Raw genomic sequence first — 19,326 nt, forward strand, 5'->3', positions numbered from 1 at the left:
CGGAAAAGGCGGTGGAGAATGGAGAAGACCATTTTTCGGCATTCGTCGGACACTAATTGTGTCCCCTGCGTGTCCCCTTCAACCTTGATGTCCTGCAAGGGAAAGAGATACCGAATCAGTCATCCGAAACGAGGACGATTGAAAACTTTCATCACAAACACTTTCCGCCCACCCCGGAAAATGGATTCCGTTTTCGGGGCCCTTTGCCCTCTTTCGTTTTTTCTTTTCTTCGTTGTCACGGCATTTTTTGGGGATTTTCCTCGCCGTCCTCGACGACGAATTTTCCTCCTGTTTGTACTTTGGCCGTTATTCGAAATCCTTCCCTTTTTATCTCCCCCATCTTTTTTCTATTTTCCTGCTGATGCCACTCTCCCTGGGTTGACATTTAATCGATGTTTCAAACTGAAAAGCATTGATGAAGGACGCGATTTGTTAAAGAACATGGAGCGCCCGCGGATGGGAAAGTGGCGGAGTGCCCATATTCCCACCAAAGGGAGTGGGTGGATATGGGTTGGATTGGGGGAAAAAAGGAAAATAAACGGGGAGCAGCAAGTGGGGAAAACATTTTTAATGTTGTCATACGTTGATTGGTGGAGGCAATATGCATAGTTGTGCTTTTTTCCCCAGAGATCCAGTTCCGAGTTTTTCCCTTTTTCAGTGTCGAGCCGCACAGTCGATGACGCACATTTATATTGTCGAGCCTCGGTGTCGGGGGGAGGGGGGCCGGAACGAAGACCGAAGACAGTGCATGATTAATCATTTTCCATGTTCTTTTTCACATGCGTGTTGCGTGTTCTTACTCCTTCCGGTTCCGGTCCTGCGTGTGGCGTTGTGTGAGTGTGTGTGTGCGTGAGGAGTAATGATAAAAAAGTTCACTCATTCTTCGCCGGGGGGATTTTCGGGGAGGGAGGATACATTTTCCCCATAAATCTTTACAACGACCCTCTCTTTCGCTTTTCGTCGATCCAGGAACTACAAGTTGGAGCCAGATTCTTTGTAACTAGTTATTTTTTGTTTTTCTTTTGCTGCTCCTCCGTATGCGTCAGCCTTATCAGTGGGGCCATTTCCGGCCCAAAGTCTTCCGTTTATTATTTAGTGCCAAATGCGGACGGAAGCGACAGCAAACGGGTGGAAGGAAAAAGGGCCCGTACTTTGTTGGAGTGAGGGCGGGGAAACAAGAGACCGATTAGGAATGTTTCCTTCGGTGGAGAGACGTTCGGAAAAGCCGGTTCCATGTGGAAAAATTGCGGAACGGCACGAGTCGAGTTTGGTTGACATACCGAGAACGATGTTACCGATGTCGCCGTCTTCGACACACACACACTTGGTAGGTTTCGGGGAATAGATTTTCCCATTCTCTTCTCGCCACGTGGTCGGGTCCGGTTTTCCTTGGCGTGATTTGGTTTCGACCCAGGAGCTTTCGATCGGGCCGGAAAGTGGTTGGCTTTTCCTCTGCACTTTGCGTTTCTAACGAAGATCTATTTTAAGAAAACCAGCAGCGGATTTTTTCTTTTCAGTGTGTGTGGGCCTAAAAGTGACTGAGAAATGCAAACAATACGCAATACATCGGGTTCCTGGTATTCGGCACAATGGGAAACCCCTGGGAGGGGGGAGTACCAATATTTTTTCCGGGATAATGCAACAAAGAAAAGATGATCCGTATAATATTGTGTACCCATTTCGTTGGCGGCGTGGGCTCAAGAACCCTCAATCTGCGCGATCCGCGTGGGTTACGGTCGTTGACAGTCAACGAACGAAAAGCATTGTGCTCACAAGAAACACCAGATGCTCTTTTTTCCGATTTTAAAGAAATGGGAAAAACAAATTCATCACCGAAATCGAGGAGTTTCACTTTGAAGCAAAGTTTGTCCGGGACGCGAATTTATTTGATTTCGCCCGAAACTTCTCTCTGCCTTTCATCGTCGGCGTCTTTTGTGTGTGTGTGTGTGTGCGTCAAGATCTCGGGGAAAAAACAAGCTACACGATGATTTCCGTTTTTTTCCTTCGAGCTTTACAAGTTTCGATCCAAGTTTTTCTTTCCCGCTTCCGACCGACAAGCATATCGGAAGTTTAGTCAGTGACGGGGGGAGAGGGGAGGGGGGTTTGGGTGAAGAAAAAAAGCAAACAAACCGGAAGAAAAATCCGCGTTAAAGAATCGATTTTGAGGGAGAATTTTCCATGTCGGCCGTCGTTTGTCGTCCCGTGTGCGGATTTGGTTTCCTGGCACGCGTCCTGCAATCGTGTAAGCGATTTGTAACTTTTCGCGCAAATACCCACATACACACACACACACACACCGGTTGGGGGAAAAGTTTTCCCGACGCTGAGTGCGCGACGCTGCGCTTTGTTGTGTTGGCCTCGGCTTTCGCCCGGTCGAGTGTGTGTGTTTAGAATTTAGATGTCGGGATGGGTTCCGGTCCCGTTTTCCCCCCTTTTTCCTCCTTCTCACTCCGTTATCTTTGGCCAATAATTCGCCTCGATGCTCGGCTGTTGGTAATGGGATTCTTACGCGCCAGGTTTGGCGTTGTTGTGGTGGTGAAATTGTATTTTATTACGCGGCACCCATCCTGGTCGGTGCCTTCCTGCTGAAGGCATTTCTTTTCCTGGGAGTTCCCGGGATGAAGGGGTGTTTTTTTCTTATTCCTCCCCCACCCACCGCCATTCCTTAATGGCTCAGGAATGGGAAAATGATTGGCGACATTAGTCTTCCGCGTGGGATCCTTTGGATTTTGAGAGAGAAGTGAAAAGAAAAAGAATGGCACATAACTCTGGTACGCAACCATTAATGTGAACGGGGCCGAGGAAAAATCCGAGCCCTCCCTGAAGTGTCCTTTGCCGGGGAGCGGCGCGCTTTGATCGATGAAGAAACGCTTACGAAATGATGTGTTTCGTGCCGTGTTTGGCCCGTTAATTCTTGCTGTAACTTTTCACCCAACACTGTCACCCGTTTTCCACGAATTTTTCCTCCTCCCCCCCCCCCCCCAACCCCGTTCAAGCTTCAATTAGCTTTCGCTTGTGCCAATCTTTGCCATCATCGTCGTTAGCGTTTGATTTATGCGCTCGAATAATGAATTCTTTCCTTCCAAGCGACAAACGTGCTGTTGCTACTTGGTTGGGGACCGTTTCTCCCCAAAAAAGGGAACACGTAAACTGAGCTTTAAGTTCGGGAAAAGTCGATGATGAAGTCGGTAGTGGTGGTAGTGGAAAAAAAAGGCAAGAGATTATGGCTCTATGACCTTTTACGCGCAACGCGTTCGACGTGACAGAACGCGACGTGGGAGGGGGTGGGAAAAGCGGAGCTGACATCGGAGGTGTTTGGGCTATTGTTGGCCTGATCTACGATCGTGGAAAACTGTCACACCGCCTGTCACACGGCTTTGAGCGCGGTTGATTGGTGCCAAACCGAAAGGCATTGCTTTTTCGCTGCCACGCGTTTCGTTCCGAAACGAGCCGATAAAATGTCACTCTTCTCTCGAGCTCTATGGGAGAGGAGGGTGGGAGTGGGGGGTCTAAGTGTTGCCAAGCTCGGCGGCTAATAGTCGTCGTTAGTGTGCGCGGCGTCGACGCGTGTTTTCCCAGTGAATATGTTTGCGAGTCCTCGAACGCCAAAAACCCACATGGGACTTCTTCTTGGGACGGCGACGATGGAGGCGCATGGCCTTTTTCAATTCAAACATCAACCATGTCCCACACACACACACACACACACACACACCCAGCGTCACCGACACGGTTGATGGCAAGGGTTTGTGACACCATTTCCAGAGGAGCGCCAAACACGTCCGTCAAACCGCATGGCGACAAAAAGCGGGCGAGCGGGCGGGCGGGAGACGGCCATCATTTGCTCGGCCACCTTCCCGGTTCACGCCATGCTGACAGCTGAGAAAATGGTGTTCGATTCCACACCTGACCGAGCGCCCCAGCCCCAATGTGTGTGTGTGTGTGTGAAGCGAACGAGAAGAGCGCGAAAAAAAAGGAAGCCATCAAATCTGCCATCGCATAAAATTTCGCCGCGTGCGACGTCGCTACTTAGGAAAGTTGATGCTTGGTGCTTTTCTTTTCCTCGTTTGCCACCCCCCTCCCACCACCTCCTCATCGTAACAACCTGTGTGTTGCGTTGATTTGACGCGTTTCATGTACGCGTGAATGTTGATGGTTAGTGTTTTCCGGTTTTTCCTTCCTCCCGTTGGTGTTTGGGGGATACATAGAGCACACCGTACCGTCCGAAACACACAGTGTCAACTAATCTCTGTGTGTGTGTGTGTGTGTGTGCGCATCTGATTGTGTTCCTAGACGTGCAATAGATTGATTGATGTCTGTATGGAGCGCTCCGGACGGCAAAAAGCGGGCGACCCTCGAAAGGCGTCGGGCGCAGGGAAGTCCCCAAGGAAAGGCGAGCAAAAATCCCCCTTACCCACCCTCCCACCCGTTTCGCTCTCGTGTGTATGGTTGTCAACGTTTGGGAAGGGGGGAGAAAAAAAAAGAAACACCCAGCGAAGTGTGTTGCAGTGCAGCAAACACCCAACAACACCTCGGCGCGCGCTTATTAGCAGTTTCTTGCGCTTCGCACGCCAGCTTGTCCCCATCAGGGCGCTTCTTCTTCTACTTCTTCTGGCTGTTTCCTTCGCGCCCCAGCGTGGAGAGAGTGTGAATAGCAACTAGGAAAGCAAGGAGGACGACGGCGAAACACGAAGACGATGCTGATGATGGAGATGATGCCATCGGAAGAGATCGCCTTAGAGTCCCGGTCCTTTGGAAATGAGGGCATCGGGTGAAGGGGAGAAGGGGGGGGGGGGGGGAATACGCTCCAGGGAAGGTGCGCGAAACGAGGCCTATCACACGGGGACTTGCTTGTTTCAATTACCGTATTCTTGTCACCTTCTATCGCCGTCTTCTTTCGACCGACTCTTGGAGCTCGCGAGCACGAGATGAAGATAGAGAGACAAATGAAACACACACACCACCCCCACCCACACCACGGCTACCGTCGTCGTCGTCGTCGTCGTCGTCGTCGTCGTCGTCGTCGTCGGTGGTTGGGTACGCTCCATTTTCGGAGTGGCCACCACCAAACCCCGCGACACACCAATCGCGATTTACACCTTCTTTTCTTTTCGCTCGCCTTCATTCGATCTCGATCTTCCGCTTCTTCTAGGAATATTTCGTTTGATTTATGCCCCCCCTTGCTTGCCTATCGTGCGCTTTTCCGCCTCGAACGTGTGTGTGTGTACCCCGGTGGTTTATCTGTGCGTTTCTCTCATTCGTTTCACGCTATCGAAAAAAAACATCCCCGGATCTCGTGTTTTGTGTTCTGCAAATGAGCGGGTGGAAAAAGGCTTCTGGCCACGGCCACAAAAGTGGCATTGCGTGTGTCCTAGGTGTGTGTGGGTGTAGATAAATGAGGGTTGTCTTGGGACCGCCACGATTGGGAGCGGTCACGTGTGTAGGAGAACAAGGAGCAATAAATCTATTCGTTTTGAACATATTTTTGAACATTTATAAACCGTGGAGATTTTTTTTTATTTATCAAGATGATGCTATTATTTAAAAAAACATTGAAATTTTATTTGTATGGGGTAGGAAAATAAGCTTTAAGGAACTGGTTTCGCGTTGTCACACTCTATTGTAAAGCTCCCCGGTAGGTTTGCACTATTCCCCTAGCTGTCTGACACATTCCACTATATGATTGCAAAATTCTCTCAACCAGTTGAAAACATCCCCTATGCTTTTAAAATGTTCTCTCTATCTATTGAAACATTCCATTATATTGATCGAAACCCTCTAATGCAGTAGTTTTAGTGATTTTTCTCTTTTTACAAACAACTTAAATCATTTTTTCGCATAAGCGTGAAAACTTTGGAGTGAATTGGAAAAACCTTCACTTCCCAACACATCGTCGTGCAACATTCGGTGCGTCCATTACTGTGATGTATGCACTTCACTGCAAGCAGACTGCGTTTTCCGTTCGCCCAAACACATGCATGCAACCAGAATGCAACCCTTCTTTCAATGCGTCCTCCTCCACGTTCCATTCTTATAATGGCTCCAACGGCCGGAGGACGACGGAGGAGCCCTTCCTCGCGTTCCACTTGTCTTGTTTTTCTTTTTTGTCCTTCCAACGCCAACGCAGAAAAGCACGAGCACATGAAACAAAACGGCTCAGGGAAGGAAGGACATGTGCCGGAAGCCAAGGTGAGGATGTTATGCACTTGTATGCGTTCTTCACACGTCATTGCATTTTCCTGGCCGTCGTGAGGCCATAAAGCTCCCCCGGCCTGGCGCGCGTGTGTGTGTGGGGGGTTCTTCTTTTCAGCCGTCTCGGCTGCCGTTTTTAGTCACATTTTCATCTTTTTCACACTGACGATGGTCTCGCGTTGTCTCGAGGAAAAGTTGGTCCGGTCAACCCCGTGAGTCCTGAGACGGGGGTATTGGGTGTGTGTGTACGTCGTATGTGTCTTTAGAGGGTGGCGTTCGCGTTCGTGTGTTTACATGAGTTAGTTAGCCTTGTATTCCGGTCCTTGCACGGAGTTTCTGTTCCCTTTTCCGAACGACGATGTCATGTAGGACGGTTGGATGGATGGCTGCTAACTAGCGTTCGCACCGTGTGTGTGGCAGTGTTGCCAGCACTCACAGAGGAAAAATATGACTCAAGCTCGTTGTTTTTCTTTTCCTTCCGCCCGCCGAGCAGCGATTTTGCACCTGAAAGTTCCAACCTGAAATAGTCGTCTGCTAGAGAACACGACAGGTCGGGAAGACGATGGAGGAGCGAAGTTGCAGTAACATGAAAGTTTACACCTTTTTCGGGACAAAGTACAAATTTAGGCTAATCCCCTACCCACACACCCACACATCCCCCCGCTCTCGCCGTTGTTTTTGTTTTGGGAGGAAAAAAGGGGTATTTCAGCACCTTTTAGGGGTGAATATTTGGCATTATTTTTCAATTTTACGACCGACCCTGGACCGGAGTTGCCGTGGAGCCTTCTTCCGAAAAATGTGTGAAATCGAGTGGACGTGTGAGTGTGTAGGTGTGTGTGTGTGCTGAAGGTAGAAGGAACATTGAATGTTTCCTTGATGGTTGGCTTTTTTTTTTCTTGGGACGGTGAGGTGTCGTGTCGTCGTCGACATACCTGTGTGCGAGGCAAGGCAGGTATGTCGTCGCCTTCTCACGGGGCATGAGGCTTTTACCGCCAGCGCCAGCCCCGCGAACACCGAAACACATTTGTAACTGACTTTATGACGTTTTCACTTCACGCTTTTATGGTGATGATGGAACGGAATGGTGCTGGGGAGGGAGTGCTGTTGGGACTTAAGCAACACACAAAAGTCGATCGATAATTTTATGCTTCTACCACCTTTCCCTCCCCCCGCCCTCTCTCTCTCTATCTCTAGCGTCGCGTCGCGAAGTGTAACTTATTTTCTTCGATCTTTTCCCGTTTGCGCACCCTAGAACTTGTGTGTGTGTGTGTGGAACCGATTGTAGGGCTATTCGGTTCCATTTTTACGACTCTCTAGGACAGCTTGCGACGACCGGAGAAAAAGCACCTGTCAGCCGGGAGTCGGCGGTTCTGGGAAGTGGAAAAACCACCAATTTCGGCACTTCGGGACGATTTGGAATTGGTTTTCAATTTGGACCCCGCCATAAATGTAACACGTGTTCGGTTCAATCCACACACTCGTGATGCATCCGAGGCGGGTAGTAAGGCAATCAATGTACCACTCTCGGGATGTATTTTTGATCGCCCGGCGTGTTTTCTAGCTCGGCCCCGGAAAATGGTTGTTGTTAACGAAAGGCAGTTTTAATTAGCACAAGCGACGCGGGAAGCGAAGATTCATTGAGAAGAAATTTCCCCAGTTTTACGCTAACCACTACAACATCCACACCACATACACTCCTTTCCCCCCAAAGGGGATCCGAGGGGATAAAGGGCTAAATTATGATGGCGCACATCTGGTGCCGGGGTCTCGTGGCTGATCGTATAAAATAAACATTAAACAAATAATTAAATAGCGGCTCCTGCCGACTGCTACGTTGTCGCAATCTTCTCTCGCACACACACACACAAACAAACAAAGGAAAACGACTACCCACTGGTCTCGGTGGCCGTCGGGGTGACTTTGGCAATTTTCCCTACGCGTACTTTCCCGTAGTAAGCCTCGGGTTGGAAGCGATCCAAGCGCTGAACCAACGCGTTCGACTGTTTATGCAGTCTGCTGGGTGTTCCTGTTTATTTCCGCCGGCTGCCCTTGCTTGGGATTGCATTGCAATAAAACCGAAATGGAAATAAAAAACGAAAGAAGATGGGACCCCCCATCGTCTTCGTCGTCAGGGAACACTGCAGTGGCGGGCATCCCGTGCCGGAAACACGAACCCCCGGAAACCGTGCACCGACAAAGAATCAATAATCACCCCGAAACTTCATGTCCTTCCGGGCCGGGCCATGGGGTATTGTGCTTTAATTTCACCCCGTGAACCCCGTGGCAGCAAAAAGCAAAAGGAGGAGGACCGGACCTCTCGATGTTGGTCCCGTGAGCAACAGGAGACCAGAGACCTAAATCCGCTTTTCCGTTTTGGCAAGAAGAAAAGCACAGCCGGGAGCGAAGGGAGCGCTTCGGGAAGAAATGTGTAAGAAAATTGGGAAACTAAATTGGAACTCGCAACGGCAGAAGAAGAAGAGGGTTGGCTCAACGGAGGGGGTGGGAAAGGTGATGAGAAATGGACCCGGGCTTAAATGTCGTCATTATTATTGCTTTCGTACGTGACCGGGCCTGTTGCCAAAAAGAGGAGGAAGTAGTTAGGACGATGCGATGGAGTGGGGAAGATGGGGGAAAAAAGCGACCGAACACGAAATAATTTGGAAACTCACCTTACCAACGGTTGCTGCAATGGAAGGAAAATGGCAAAAGGTACCTCCCCCCTGAGGAGGAAGCACTTCTTGCATAACCTAGAAATGTCCTTTTAGCTGTAGGAGTTCTTTTCTATCTTAGGGGGGGGTGGGAGAACCGGAAAAAACCAACCTGATCCAACCGGGGGAGACAGATAGTCTCCAAATCGGTCGACTTATTGTGCGAACCAGCCCGTCTCATTTCGATTTTTCCCTCCGAAAAAGGAAGCCGGAAAAGGAGGAAGAAAAAACAAATCGCCTCCCCCCCCCCCCACTCGGTGCGTGGCCGTTACCCAATAGGCCTCGAAGGTTGGGGGGTGGAGAAAGTACGTGGTGGAAAGGATTCGGGAAAACGAATAAGCAAGAACGTTTCGTCTGATAATTAATTTTCCATCGATCTGTCCTTTTCCGAATCCGAACCGGGGGGGTGGGGTGAAGTTTTTGGTAAAGAAAAACATCGATTGGGTTGGGAGAGGGAAAGAGATCGCGGGGACGAATCCTGAGAAAAAGTATCAATTTTCTCCAGCAGTGACACAGACTTAGAAGAAGAGCTCGGGAAAGCCGCCGCAAGGGGAAAGAAATATACAGAGAAAGTAAGATTTTCGGAGGGAGAGAAAAACAGAAATTAGGAAATAGAAAAGCCGGCGCGCCCTCTTAGTATTGACTTCCCTAACGTTCGGGTTTGACGGGCTCGACTGGGCGAGTAATTGGTCGAGATTTATCTGGTGGTGGCCCTCTGGAGGGTGCCCGAGGGTGGATCACAATCCCCTTTGGGGAACGGAAGCCGAACACTACACAACGCTCCTATGCAAACGATACGCAGATTGACAGACCTGTCAAAACGGGGGGAAGGGAACACGGTGGTGTGGAAAAGGACGAAATAATGGGACGAAAAAATACATTCAAAGAATCAATTGAAATCGACCGAGGGGAGGTTTTCCTTTTTCTCCATTCTTCTTCTGTTCCACCAAGCAACAACAACAACCGTCTTCCACTTGTTCCCTTGTGACAACAAAAGGAGACCTTGTAAGAGAATCGACAAAAGGGAAGCCCGGAAAAGCCTCTGCTCTCCGGTTGAAAATTTGTAACCGTTTTTTTATCTTCTGGCGCTGTTTCTTTTTTTTCTCCCCCTTTTGTCGAAAATTCGCGAACGTTCATCAGCGAGCGAGGAGATGATGCTCGTCGCCATGGGAAGTGCCATTTTTCCGGAAGTTCTTTCAATCATCAGCGGCAGCTCACGTCGCTGCTGGAAAAGCCCTTCCGTTCCACGGGTTATATTGACAATAGAACTGAGAACCGGCGCACGGGGAGAGATGGAGAGAGGGGCACTCATTTATCAGGATATTTCGACAATATTCGTGCCATCGTGATTTGTAGTAATGAGCCCATCCACCGGGGGAAAAGCGAAGGAGGGGAAGGGTACGGGCATCTGCTTTCCGTGAAGGTGCTAATTTCCCGGGCGCCCCCAAAGGAGGCAAGCACATCATTATTTGGAAATCACGAATTAGAACGGAGGAAGGAATCACCGTTTGATACCAGTACCTTTGTATCGTGGGGAAAACTCCTTCCAATGGCGCGCTCAACTGTCACAAAAGCGCTGACTGCTTTGATGGAAAATCATTGGCAACGCGTAACAATGGCAATCGATATTTCCTCCTCCTCCGTCGTCATAGTCGTCGATGGTGGACGTTTGAGATGAGTTCCACCAGCTACCAGACGTATCTTTTCGCCCCGGTTTTCCCCGCTTCGGTACCGCTTTGTGTTTGGTTTGTTGCTTCAATTTCCCGTTATATTTCCCTTCGCAGCTGCCAGGGCGCATCTTCAGCGCGTGTTTTTTTCTACTTCACCGGAAAGCATAAGAAGTCGCAGTCGAATGAATGTAAATGTGTATGTTTGAACCGATTGGACCAGCCAGATAAGGCCCCGTTCCCTCCAACTCCCGTTGTGGGGCGAGATGATGGGCGAGAGGACCCCGGTTCGTTTGGGCACAGATTTTCGGTGCGTTTCTTCGGTTCGCTCGCTTTGCATAACAATGGCTACCGAATTGTCGATGGAGACGTGGACACAGCCAAGCAACGGGCTTCTAATGAGGCGGGAGGCACAATTGTTGTAACGGGGCCCTTGGTTCGATGACCAACCGGGGGGTTTCTTGGACCTGGACCGACTAAACGAGATCAAACTCCGGGGCTGGGGAATGCCATTTCAACGAGTTGTTAACGAGGAGCAGGGGAGTCCAAGCCTTCGGATTAGTTATCAGTTCCCCTCGATCGCGGGCATCAATTGCTGCCTTTGGAAGAACCTGAAGTTCTCGCGGGATTCAGGAGTACCCCGCGTGAGATGTAGCTGGGATACCAGGTGTGTGTGGATCCTTGGTTCCGCAAAACAGCCAAGGCAATACCCGCGGGAATCGAACCGAAACACGGAAAGACTCTTCGGTGTCGTACTCTGCGCCTTGATTGGAATGACATTTTCTACCTACTACGCCTCCTCCTTCCACCGGCTTTGCTTGGGCGCACCGAAGTTCGCATCGGGAGAGAGGAGTCGTTAAAAATTTAAATGAAAGATGATAGATTGGTTAGTCCCCGGGGCGAGGGAGTGGGGAAAGGCGTGCGTGTGCCGTACACAACAGTGAGGGAGGGACATCCAAACCAGCTTCCGTGACACTTGGGGCATGTTTTCCGTGCAAGGAAGCATTCGGGAAGTTAATCTTGATCTCCTCGCGCCTTTGCGCAGTGGAGTTGTCGCGGCAGTAGCCATGTCGGACACACGTCGGTGAGTGCCAACTCCTCTGGTTGGTAAGTGTCGGGTCTGTGCATTCGCCATACCGGAATCGCTGGAACAGGTCGCGGCTCTCGGAACAGGCCCGGTTTCCATTAGGGGGCCCCCCTTCCGTGTACACACAATGCTTTTAGCTAATGTTGACAGACACATACACATCTATTCAATTTACATTCGCAATCTATCCTACCCCTCCCCACCCCCTGTGCCTGAGTGTCTGGGTCTAGAGCGCCCTCTCCTGGATGGGCTCAATTACTTCGTCTTATCTTCTCGTATGTCCCGCGCGAGCGTTTCGCAAAACACCGGCAAAGGCGAGCTGATTGCTGCTGCGATGGGGTTGGCCATTTCGCTCCCGCTTCCACTCGCCACTCCACTGCTTGGTGGCTGAGGTGGTGGTGCGCCTACGCGCGCCAAGGTTTAACGCCTTCGTTCATTACTCCATGCCTCTTTCCATGTTTCCGTCCAGGGAGGAGAGTGAGAGACACCTTTTCCGGTTTTGGCCGGCAGCAGCCGTCCGGGGATGGCCAGAAGCTATTCATATTAAACGTAAACAGCCCCTCGTACACCTCCTCGCACCTCCAGTTTGCCGGCTTATAGTGCCATAAGCCATAAAGGGGGTAAAATGAAAAGATGAATAGATTATTTATTATTAATTTTAATTAAATGTTTATCGCAAAATGGAGATTTCGTGCGTGTGCGTTGGTACCCCTCCTCGCAAAGGTTGGTGGTGGTGGTGGTGTGGCTGGGGTCGGTAGTTTTTGCATTCATGATCAGGAGGAGGGTGGTAGTCTTGTGGTTGTTGAAACCACTGGGATGTGAATTGCCGGCTAGGGATGGGAGGCTGAGCGAGTGAAGGTATATGAGGTTAGGTCTTCGGTCGGTGGAATTTGTACTCGGAATCGCTCTTGCGCGTATCCCATCCTCCCTCCCTCCCTCCGTCGACCTTCCTTTCGGAGAACCTTTATTCACCCTCCTACAACGTGCGCCTGTAAGCTGGAAAATATAACAAAACAATTCAAAACATGCTTTCCGGCCAATGTGGCGAGGGCGAGGTTTTTGGAATCCGCGTCCGCAGCCTGTTGTGCTACCTAGACTACGAAGAGGAGGAGGAAGTATTTCCCCCGTAGTGCTTGGGAAAGGACGTGTCCAGTACTCCGGAGGACATCCTTCTGACAGCTTAAGTGGGCTGATGGGCCTATTATACTGCTGCTGCGGCGTTCGCTTCGGAGACCGGGAGTGTGACTAAAGACATCGGGCCACAATGCAATGTGAAGGCCGCTACCGTTCCCTCGCGCTCGTATGGCTTTGGCCTCGTCTTTCAGCTTCGGGATAGTTTATGTCGGGATAAATTTAATTGTTGCTGCCGCACTACAGCTTCTTCCGGACCCAGGGTGACGTCGTCTTACACCCCGAAAGGGGTGGGCTTATGGCCCAGGTGCGGTAGAGTGAGCCATCCGGATCAACCGGGCTCCACAAGCGAGTGTCTTGTGTGCAACCCACGTTGATGAAGATGCCGACCTGGGACGATGGCGCGTTTGCTGCCGTTGATGAAGTCGCTGCCTGCAGTGAGAATAAATGCTGGCTGCAGGAGAGGACACACACACACACACCGTGCGGAGGACTTCTGCAAAAGTGCAATTAATTGTCGGCAGTTTATTGCAGTTTGGAGTTCCAGAGCGCTCCAGAGGGAGTTCCCAACTTCTAAGTGAAACCGCCCTGCTGACCTTTTATGATGTGTCCTTCGGGGTGGCGGTGGTCTCCCTGTGAGTGAGGCTTTTGCAGGCTGGAACTAGGTCAACCTCCTCCCGCCCTCCCCCCCGCATCCCTTTTTCCCTTCCATGGGGGTGATGTACAATTGTTTTCTTAAATGTGTATCAATTAATGATGGCTATTACTATCCGACGCTGGGTGCCTCCGGAGACTCCCAAAACTTTAGGGGTCGCTCTCCGGAGACGGGCTCGTGACAAATCGTGTGTAGGAGGGAACAGACCGAGGGAAACATTGTCGCATCAATTTGTCTTCATTGTGCCGAGATTGTTGGAATGGCCCGTTGTCTTCCACTTCGGCACGAGTTTTTATTACACTTTTATTGTGAGTGTGATTCCGCACGGTCGGGCGCCGAGTGCAATCGTCATCGTGTAGCAAAGCAAATGGTCATTTGCAGCAGCTTGTAAAACGCAAACCAATTTCCCGTCACTCCCAAGAAACACGGCCATTAATATGCCCTTGACCATACTGGCGGGCGGTTCGAACCCAGAGGGTGACAAACGGAACGGAACGGAACGGAGTGGCAATCGGTGAGTTGATTGATCGGGCTCCAGCCAGCCACCGCCGCACCGCCCCGCCAATCCCTTGGGGCTGGGTGGCTTTACGTAACTTCGGTGGCGTCTCGGTGGCGATTGCGTAAAAGCGGCGCGCAAAAAGAAAATCGAATGCCATGCATGCGAAACGTTGCTTCATTTATCAATCAATCCGTGTGTGTGTATGTTTCTCTTGCCTTCTCATCTCCCCCCGGCTCTCCCCCAAAGGAGAGTTCTCGTTTCATTACGGTGACATGTTTTAGTATGCGTTAAGTGATTTTAATTTATGCTTGCGCAGCGTGCACCGCATCATCACTCGGGAGCGACTCGTAATGAAGATGGATTAACAACAGCAAGGGAAGCGGTACACGAGACGGGAACTTGCGGACAAAATCAATATATTCTGGCCGCGCACTGGAGCGTCATGTGTTGGTGGGGCCAAATTGGCAACAAAAGAAAATTCCATTTTCTTCGCTTCGACTGCTTTTAGTGGTGGGAATCAATTTGTTTGATTAAAAATTTAATTAAAACTACACGAGAAGGAACTAACCTCCTCGGGAAAGCATTTAATGTGAACCGAATGGCCAATAAAATAGCATTCCCTGCTTCCTTTCGCGCCATTCCTCGTCCTTCCCTTTTCCTTCAGAGTTGTTTGAAGAAAGATCCGTCCCGGTTGACTTTTTTGTTTCTCGCCAGCGTTCTAAAAACATTTAACCTAAATGAAGCGTATCGCGATAAAGGATCGAAGAAGGGCAGAGAAAATTCATGATCCTTTTCCCTCGTAGGCTTCTGGGGAGGAGGGGAGGTTCTGTGATTTTCTCCCCGAGAGAGAACACCATATACCTGATGACCGTAAAATCGGGTTGCAAAAAAAAAGGCAAAGGAAAAACTTTAAAATTCGTGGTCACCCTCCTCGACCCTCGAGATGTGGCTTGAAATTAGGTTTTCCGAACACCGGTAGCTCACGGAAGGGGCTACTAATCGAGATAGCCTTTCCGTGTCCCCGCTCTCTCGAGCCTTGAATCTGATAATAATTAACTTGCAACATATTTTCCCCCGGAATACGTTTTCCAGGCTCTCGCGCGCGCGACGCCTGTTGAATTTGGAAATAGAAAACGTGTTCGTGTTTCCGTATTGGGAAATTAAAACTTAGGGAGGGAAGGTAATAATAGTACGTACGCAGCTTTTTTTTTCTCTCCATCCCTCTCCCAACGGAATCCGGGTTTGTTCCTGAAGGGGAATTAGTTCCCTAGCAGAGAAGATAAAGATGCCATTCGTTCAGGAGGTCGGTATACACGTTTTCCTCCTCTTCAGGGTGCAGGAAGGGAAATAGGTTCCTCTTGAAAGTTGATCACCTTTTCGAGTGCTGGTTTCAATAGGTGAGTGTACGCACATACACACACACACACACATACGGGTTTGGTATAACATTGAAGAACCCAACAGTAAGGTCGACTTCCTGAGGGCCGCATCGCCTAATCAAGCACTAGACCCCGGGATTCGTTTGTAGATCGAGATGATCGTGTTCTCGTGGCTTAGGAGAAACGAAACACAAAACACAAAAAAAAACGGAGGAAACCCCGAGAAAGATGTCTGAAACGTCGGAGAGCAATAATTCAGTTACTTGGTCGACCTGAAACATGTCCTCGATGGAGGAGAGAAACCTCCGGGGAAGGAGAAGGGAGGAAGGCCATCAGCGTTGTTTCGGGTTGTTTTACACTTTTGTGTGCGCTTGTGCTGGATTGGAAGTCGTTTAAGGTTTTTCGAACATTCCCATCACCCTTCGCAACACACACACACACAAGGACAAACCACCCAAAAACCACCAGCAAACCAGGGACACACAACAATGGGGGCCTCTAAAAATTTGTTAGAATTCGTTTTGGCGTTTAAAGTGGATGGAAAAAAGGGACTCACAAAACGGCCTCAGGTAGTGAGAAAGTACGGGCTTTCGACTTTTTTTTGTGTGTGTTGTGTGTGATTATTATTTGCGTTTGAATGAGGGAGGAATTGGAATGGAATTGAGGATCGCATCGGCGGGCGATTGAGGAGAATCGTCGTCGTTCGTCGTCCTGTCTGGCCCGTTCCGTCTCGTTTACCGCTTTTGTTGTCCGCCTCTCTCGTGTCTCGTCTTGTTTCTTCGGCGTTCCCTTTTCCGGGAAGGTGAAGGCATTAGATATTGCGATACGGTGCTCTCGATGCTCCCTTTTTTACCTGGCCTTTCTTTCGATTGTTCCCGGTGTGTGTGTGCGAAAAGGTCCTTCGTGGCGCAGAAATTCCGACCGCCACAAGCCAGCTGCTGCTGCGTCTTGAAGTGGCCGCCGCTGCGTCGCTACGAAACGGTGACGGAACGCCACGGGATATCACTTCGTCGGCCTCGGGAGGGCATATGATGATTTTCCTGTCCTGATGATGATGAAAGGGCCTCCCTTTGGCCCCTTGGTGCAGCGATCGCTAATTCTGAATGAATCGCTCCGCTCCGCTCCGGAGGAGTTAGGAGGAGGCGGCGGCGTTGTCCTTTGACACGTCTTGTCAGCTGCATTTCCTTTTTCTCTTCGCTCGGTGTTTTGTGTTGTGTGTGTGTCGATCAAGATCTTGAAGAGGATATAATGAGCATTGTATCGTCGAGTAGAGAAAACGATCGTTTGCCAAACGTCGTTACCTTACTCTTTGTTCGAGCGATTGTGCATGAAGATCATGTTGCCGATTGCGGGGATTAGAATCTTTACAGACGCACATAGACCACCAAAAACCTTCCGATAATAAGATGTGGTAGGGCAGACAAATGCAGTCATATTTAATTCACCTTTTTTCTTGTGGCAAGTGAGATGAAAATCATTTCAATTAGCAGTAAAAATAGCGATATAGACAACACCCGAATGCCCGGTGACCCGGTATAACATTTTCTCGCGTAAAAAGATTCTCGCAGTAAATTGGAAACTTCACCTCGTTGAACGATCGGGCCAGAAATCCTTCTTGGAAGGAAAAGGTAGAAATGGGTCACAATTTCGACATTCACCCCGGCTCCATTGGTGCAGAAGAGTTCTCAGCTAGTTTCTTGGGATTAGCGGAAAATTTGAATACCCCCCCTTCGTCGTCGTCGACCCTTCTTTGTGCATCGCTGCGTTTCGCTATTCTTCACTAAGGTCATCCTCGAGCGTCGACGGAAATGAGACTCTTCATCTTTTCAACATCCATCCACTCCCCCTTCCTCCCAACCTCCTTACCCTCTTCGGTTCAACGTGTTCTCTCCACGTGGAGACGTGTAAATAGTAGACCGTAGCTATTAATAAATTAATTTAACCAAAATCGACATCGGGCGTGGGGTACGGGCGCGACGTGCCCCGACCGAGCTTTTGCGAGAAAACTTGGTGGAAATGTGAACGAATGCCAGCCCCCCCCCCCCCCTCCCCCCGCCATCATCACAAACCCCCACGGCTTCATTCGAACTCATTTACCTGCAAAGGAATTCGTCCTTCTTCATGATGGCGTCACTCGAAAGGGAGGGCGCTCGAACGTCGTCGGTAGAGAGAACTTGTAGATTAATCCGTGGTGCAAAGTATATTACTATTAAAGAAGAAGTAAAAAAGAAAGTCGGTCATGTAGATTTGTACGACTGGAAAACATGAAAGCCAACCCCTCGTTCGGGACACTTTCTGAGGTTTGAGCCATGAATGAAGCAAAGAGATTGCGTTCGACAGGAGAAAATGAGGTGAAAAAGTAAAACGTAACGTAGTGCGGAATGCACTCGCACAGTGGCGCATCCGTTTTGGATGTTGGGGAAAGATTTAAAACGAGCTGTGAACAGCAGAAAAATTAAACCGATACCAAGTTTGGTTAGCTCGCGCTCGCCCGAGATGAGATGTGCGCATTTTGAGCGATTACGGTGGCTTAAGGTTTGTTAAAAAAAGAGCTATTTATAAAATTTGTCAAATAAACTACCATAAAGCGCGGAGCCACCGGAGGGGGCTAACAAGAGAGAAAGAGACTCAAAACATTGTTCGTTTGACGCTTAAAAGGGAAAAGCACACACGAGTCGCGAAGTCGCAAACTGTTACTAAAAGAGGAAAAGAAGGAAAGGTTTTGGAAAGGATGATTTGTTTTGTGCATTTGTCAACTACCTAACGTTCGGAGTCCAGCTACTCGCGAAAGCCATCCGAGATTTGAGGAAAGTTCCGTTCAAAAAAAAAAAAGTTCCACAACTCTCGACCAACAAACCAACTGAAAACCGACGAGTAGAAGAGGGTGTGTGTGTTTTCGGTTGCTCGAGAATGACTGTATTTATTGTGATCCCATGTTACGGAATGTCGTGAAAGGAAGGCAGGGCGGTCGCGTGCGTCAAAGGGCGACTGGTAAAATTAAATAAATAAAAAAAACAGCATTAACGGCTAATTGGAACAACAATGATTATGGATCTAAATATTGCAAGAAAGTTAAGTGTCTATAACAAATGAGTGGTTGGTAAAACAATATTGAAAGGGGCTTTAAACGAGTTGCAAGCGTTGTAAATGAAAGGGAAATAACTAGTGAGAGGAAGCGAATGGGGGGAGGGTGAGAAATTTTACTAAACTGCCTTGAAAATTTTACTACGGCCCGACGTTGTGGGGCTTACCCTGCGCGCGCGCGCGCGATTGCATTCGAGAATGTACACACAACCACACATAAATATACAAATAGATATTTAAAGCGGCGCGTTATTAAAACTGGCAAAGGAAAATACACACCATACGATGACGGTATGTAAGCACTTGCATAAAACCATGGGTTGCAGATGCACAGACACATAAATAATGAAGAAAACCCAAACAACGGTGGCCACACACAACGGGCGAAAGATGAAACGGGGTGTAAAACCGGGTTGAGTGTTGTAAAAGAAAAAGTGAGTAGCAGAAAGTAAAACTAACACAATTCGAAAGAAAGTAAAAACAAAGCATTGGCCACGCACGTTGAATGTGCAATAAAGCAGGCTAAAAACTAAAACAAACAGCATTAAAAAAAGCGCCCGAGTGTGTGCGCCCGGTGAAATGCGGGGTTTGGGAGCAAACAAACAAACATAAACTAATGATGGATGTGTGGAATGTTCGTTTTGTCTTTTTTATACACGATGCACGAATGCACGAGCATAATAACTGGGGCTAGCCCTTGGGAGAAGGGGAGGGGAGCGGCCATGGAAAAGCAAGCAAAGAAAGCACGGAGGACACTCTCTCTCTCAGCTGGGTGTTTTCCCTTCTTCCGAGAACGTGAAGGACCTTCACACGGGATGGTCTTTGAAGCATTAGTTTCTTCGAAGCTCCGTTAAGCGTGCGTTGTGTGCAATTCGTTTTGTGTGTGGGCAAAGAGGGGGGGGAGGGAAAAGGAGATTGTAGGAG

The sequence above is a fragment of the Anopheles ziemanni genome, chromosome 2, assembly GCF_943734765.1.
Source record: "Anopheles ziemanni chromosome 2, idAnoZiCoDA_A2_x.2, whole genome shotgun sequence".
Classification (NCBI taxonomy): Eukaryota; Metazoa; Arthropoda; class Insecta; order Diptera; family Culicidae; genus Anopheles; species Anopheles ziemanni.